Source organism: Rousettus aegyptiacus, unplaced genomic scaffold (genome assembly GCF_014176215.1).
Source record: "Rousettus aegyptiacus isolate mRouAeg1 unplaced genomic scaffold, mRouAeg1.p scaffold_m13_p_17, whole genome shotgun sequence".
Lineage (NCBI taxonomy): Eukaryota > Metazoa > Chordata > Mammalia > Chiroptera > Pteropodidae > Rousettus > Rousettus aegyptiacus.
The window spans coordinates 27,461,740-27,467,739 of NW_023416292.1; positions in this window are offsets into that span (position 1 = coordinate 27,461,740).

The following is a 6,000-nucleotide window of genomic DNA, read 5'->3' on the forward strand; positions in this document are numbered from 1 at the left end:
TAGACAAGCTGCAGGACAGGAAGGTAGGACTGAACAGAGCAGGAAGGGAGCCTGGGAGGATGGAAAAAGTGCCTTTGACATCTGTGATTGCAGTGGACTGAAGGTCAGAAATAGTCCCTTCTATTAAGAAGTGGCCACGGACCAAAGAGCTCATGAGATACACTACAGCTGTCGCCTCCCCCGACTTGGGGGGCTGAAAATACTGTATAAAGTGAAGCATTTACTATGCCTCAGCAGCCTGTGAAGTAGCAGATAGCATTTGTGCACAATGTCCCAAGGATAAAAAGAAGCTTCTTCAAAGATTATGTGATAAAGGCAGTGAATAGCAGGTGATTACATCAACCTATGAAACAAAACCTGACCTCATGTTAACGTTCGTTTCAAAATAAACACTTAAATTAATACTTAAAAAAAAAAAAGATTATGTAATAAGTAGATGTTTATCCAAAGTATCTCTAGGGATAGGACAGCTAAGGACAAAGAGCAGGGACAAGCTGAGTATTCGTCTGACTTTGAGCTTAACACAGTGATACAGTAATAATAAATAACAATAATAATAAAGCATGTACATAGCACTTTGTGTGCAATCCTCATTGTAACAGACTTGGAAACAAAGACACAAAGAGAAATTCAGTCATTTGCCCCAAATCTCACAATTAGCAGCTATTCTAGGTATATGTTGTGTGCAAGTGAAATTTGTGAGAAATTTACCTGAGCTTGCTTAATAATTTCTGGTAGTGAACAAAGGAAGTTTTATTTGTGCTGAATTAAATAACCTTTTAAACTAATGTTTCCCGTGAGACGTTGTCCCCTTTCCGAGATAACACGGATGCTCATACCGGCGGATACAGGTGGGGCCAGACACTAACGGGACCGTCTCTTGGTCTGTGGTCATAGCGACCCTTTTCCGAGAGCCTGGTGTTTGCCTTTCCACCTCCCGGAATCATGGTTCGCTCAGCTCCTTTGTTCCAGAAGAGCCGCTCTGGTCCCAGTTACTGCACACAGGCTGGTCTCCAGCCGGTGAGTCCCGCTGTCCCGGCATGCGGTTCCACACTGTTTTCTTTCGCTGCTGCCATTCTTCTGACCATCCGGCTTGGCCTTGGCCTGGCTAGCTCACCCCGCAGCTATTTGGAGAACAGCCTGCTGTGACCTGTTCTCTACAAGGAACCTGGAGGGTGGGGGCCACCGGGCCATGTTTACCTTTGTATCCACCACCCGTCCCTGCACATAGTAGGCATTTAATAAAGCTTGGGCCGGTGGGGGGCGGGGCGAGCCCGTGAACGGGAAACGGCGAGCATGGCCTCAGCTCTGGCCACGTGCCAGCGCTGTCTGGTTATTGTCTCGCCCCGTCATAGCTGAGCTGGCTATGAGATGATGAAGAAACAGGATGTGACCTGTCTGGTAAGATGAGGACCAAGATGAGATGGGCCGTTCCGGTCTCCCTGTCACTGCTCTGGAGATGCTAAATTTGGTCAGAAACTCCCAAAGCCAGAATTCTTCTTGATTTGATTTCCATATTTCAATCTACTGGTGCCCCTCAGGCAGGTCCTGGGGTCCTTGGTGACAGGCTTTGCCTCGGTACCGCCCTGAGCCATGTCTGTCTATCAGCATTCTGAAAACAGGAAGTGCTCAGTAGATGTTTATGGAATTGAATGGGCCATAACCTCGGCAGCCATTAAGTTTACAAAACCGTCAGTACTATGACAACTCTGTTAAGTGGTCTGAGCCCATGTGCACACAGCTGCTTACATATGTGTGTGGCAAACATGGCCATAAGCTGGAGCTTCTGGATTTAGCCTCCGGAATGCTCGAGGATATTCACTGTCTGCTAACTTGGGAAGATTTCTCAGATACATTCTTCCTTTGTTATAGTTTTGACATAACTGATTTTCAGATTTAACAGGATGGTACCTGTCACCGGGGATGGGGATCAATTAGCCAGGACCCCTCCCTCCAGCGCAAACCTCCACTCGGCCCGTCCTCAAGGGTGTCGGAGAGTAACAACGGTACCCGGCTCGTCTACTCTCTCGGCCACGGTAAACGCCAAAATAAAAAACGACGGCAGGTGTGTGAAGTCTGTGGCGTCACACAGAAGAGCAAGCTCGGGTCGCGGTTACGATGCTGTTCAAGCTCATCTTCAGCTGATGCGCCGGACAGGCCAAGGCCGTGTCGGGCGAGGACGCCGCTGCCCCGAGGTGGTGCCCGCAGCTCTCTGCTCCCTCAGAGCCCGGCAAGATGCCGCAGGGGGGCGCCAGGGACGGCACGTAAAGGGCCCTCACAGCAGGCTGATGCCAGCGGCCCAGCCAGGGGTTGCTATCTGGGCACAACCTGTCTTTCCTGCTAAGAAACCTGGCAGCAGCTGGGCCACCAGGACCGAGTTCTGTGACGTTCTCCCAGGCTGGCAGGCTCCTTGTGCCTTGGGGGTGCTGGACCAGGATGTGAGGTGCTGTGGGCTGGCACAGGTTGAGGAGCTGCAGAGGACAAAGATGCTCCTGGAAGACGGGCCAGGTCACAGGAAGAAGGGCAGGGGAGGCCCCGTGGGGGCGGGCGAGGCCTAGGACTCCACACTGAGAATGCTGAGAAAACAGAGTGAACCATTGTCTCGCTCCTGGGTCTGGAATTGCACTTAATGTACTGGCCACACCAAGCACTGTGACCACTTCCAAGATCAACTGCAGATGCGAACGAAGAACAGGAAACAGGGCATTTTGTCCCAAGTAAGGAAGAAAGGTGACAGAAGCCCATCTTCCCTCCCCAAAGAGGCTCCTACGAGAGAGTATATGTCCGTGAGACAACTGGGCCCAGTTTCCAAACTCTCTCCTGACTCTGGAAGTAGAAGTAAGTGAAGACTTCTTCTGAGCGGAGCAGAGGTAGACGGAAAGGCAGGCTCCGGAGGTGATGGGGGCCTACCTGTGGCGGGAGGAAGGCGCCCCTTTCAGAGCAGGGCGGGGAAGAGGAGGTGAAGTGCCGGATTCCATGGGCCGGGCTGAGCAGACTGCCTCTACCACCTGAGCTTGAAGACATGGCTTCTTCCTCCAGGGACTGTCACTGGAGACCGAGGACTGTGAGCTCAGGCCCGCCCGTGCGGGGCCTTCCTCCCCATAGAAATCCTGCTCTTGCGCTCCGAGGAAGCCAGTTTCTAGGTGCTTTCTAGAGAAAGCCAGTTTGGTGTCAACTTACTCTTGACAGATTGTGCTCCAGGCTTAAGAAGGGCCGACATAACAGGGTAGGAATCAGGACACAAAATTTGAAACTGTGGCCGGAGAGGCGGGCAGGGCAGCCAAAGGAGAGGCCAGAACGTCGTGCATACCAAGGGCCTGAAGTCAGACGCGGCCTGTGGCGGCCCCACAGGCTGAGGCTGGCCCTGTGCGAGCATGCCCGTGCGACCGCGGGCCCAGGCCCGGGCCCATCTGAGACCTCGGACCCCTGCGTGGATGAAGAAGGGGCTAACCCTGCTCCTGGTGCGGGACAGGGCCTCGCCTCTCGGCTCACAGCCCCACCCCCCGCCCAGCTGGGTCCCCGACAGGAGCAGGGGGCAAGCTTCGGTTTAGTTCTCAGCCTGGCGAGTTTCCTTTCCAAGCGCTCCTTCCCCTGGGGCGATGGAAACTCCTCAGTTTAGGGGAGTTCCCCCTCACCTGCGGGCACACCGAGATAGTGTAGGTGATGAGGAAGTGTTTGCACGGAGCTTCTGGAGCAAAGGCCACTTCCTCCTGTGCCCTGGCCTCGATGCGGCCAGGGTCACGGTCCCCTGGAGGCAGGAAGAGGCCGAGGCCCCACAAGCTGAAGAACCAGTGGAAGGAAGGGTCACGGAGGGGGTCCGTCTGACTTACTTAAAACTCAGGTCTTCGCCCCAGACCCGCTTCCCCTCCTGACTCCTCGCCTCCCGTTGCGGGGACTGGTCCTCGAAGTCCGGAGTCACCTGTCTCTCGTTCTCCCCTTGCTCCAGAACGGCAGAGAGCTTCAGAGGCCATCTTGCCTAGTCCCTTCATTTGACGGGGGAAGGGACTGTGGCACTGGCTGCCATGCCCAGAATTAGATCCCAGATCGCGTCATCGACATGAGGCCCAGCCCTCTGGGCCCGAGGACGTCCCGTCCTTCACGCAGGGATGTGTGTGGCCTCGTCCATTCCGCGGGCACCTGGCAAAGCCTCCTCTCCTCCCACGCGGCTCACAGCCACAGTGATCAATACCGATGGGTGACACTCTGCACATGGCGTCCATGGAATGCCTCCTGTCCTTCCCCTCCCTCGCGTCCTGCTCATCCTTCAAGGTCAGATCTAGTGCCACCCCTTCCAAGAAGCGTGCGCTGGCCGGGCGTGACCTCGCCCCCTCCAGCTGCATCCGGCACGGTGTCCACACGGCTCCTGCGTGGCGGGGCTGCCAGCAGGCTGCATCTTCATGCCGTTAGGTTTCAATAACTAGGTTACAAATTCCTAAGCGCAGGGCCTCGCTGGCACTCCTGGGTTTCCCCGGCCAGGGCCTGGCCTTGAGGACTAGCTGATGACACTTCAGTCGCTGCTTGTGTGGCGTAGGCTGAGAGCGGAAACTTTGGCAAAATGGTTAGAAATGTTTGCTGAGCCTCTGGCCCAAGTGGACTGGGAACACACACTGAGAAGGAAATGCTTAATTTACGGGGCAAGCAAGCTCCCACAGAGGCCGGAGGCGATCGGCGCAGCAGGTGCCTCATTCCAGAAGGGAGACGGTGGAGGCTCGCGGAAGAGCTGCGGGCTGAGCGTCCTCCGCCCACGGACGCGCCCAGACGCCTGGCCTCCGGCTGTCGCCACTAGCCCTCGTGGGATTTCTGGGGCTCTGAGGTGAGCACGGCTCCTCCTGGGGCTGAGCCGTTGGTCCCGGCTCAGTGGCCTCGTGTTGCATCAGGACTTTGGCTCCCCAGCTTCCCTAGCTGGACTCTGGCTGTCGCTCCAACGTGCCTCTCTTCGCATCCTGTCCCCAGAGAGGCCCAGAGGGCCCCTCGGCTCTAGGGGTTCGGGGCGCTCCGGGGTGCAGCAGCGGCTTCCTCCTGGGGCGTGCCGCAGTGCGCTGTCCTCCGGCGCCCGGTGCGCGGTGGGCACACAAGCCCGTTGTCAAACGAATGAACCGTCACTCCGGGGTCGGCTCCCTGAGGTTTTGCCTTCGAAGCCCCGACGAGTCAGCACAGGAAAACCCGGTTCTGCGTCTGGGTGTCCTCTGGCTCGCCTCGCGCCCAACTCTCCGCAGTCTCAAGGGCGGTGTGGACCCGCCACCGCGCCTGGTCTCCGCTAGCCCTGCAGAGTGGGGGTGGCTGGTGACCCCGCCCTCGTCCATCAGATGCGAGCGACAAGGCGGGAGACGCCAAGCTGCGGAAGCAGAGCCCGAGCCCAGGCCGGGTGTCCCGGCCTCGGCCCCCCGCCAGCACCGCCGGCACCCTCCCGAGCACGCGGGGCAGGAGAGGGGCCGGCGCCCCCACCCGCGTTCTGGCTGCCGGCAGCCCAGTGGGACGGGCTCAGGCCTTGGCCCGAAGTAACTGCCGCAGTTCGGAGCCGCGAGGGAGGGAGGTGCAGGCCCCCCCTCTGTTCCAGAGCGGATGCCCAGAAGGTCGTGAGTTGCTGGTGCCACGGGTCTGGGAGCTGGTCCCCGACTCCAGGCTGCCGGGTGTGGACCCGTCAGGACCTGCGCCCTTGTCCCCCGGTGGCTGGGCCACCGTGTGGCCCCCTCTGGCCTGAGCCTGTGGGCCGCTCGCGGATCACTTTGTTTTCCCTGATGAGCAGCAGCTAGGGGCAGGTGCTCCCACACTGCCTGCGGTCACGCCCCAGCTCCCTGGCATGAAAGGGGGCTGTCACCGCGCCACCGCCGTGGGGTTCTGTGGGGTCTAGATGAGATGATATGCAGTCCTAGCTGAGCGGCGCCTGGTCCACAGTCGGTCCCCACGGATACTGGCTGGTACTCGATCGAGAGAAGACTGGCGGTAAAATTCTATGTGCCTACGGAAGCACGTGCACCTGTGCCGACACCCCGAGGTGGC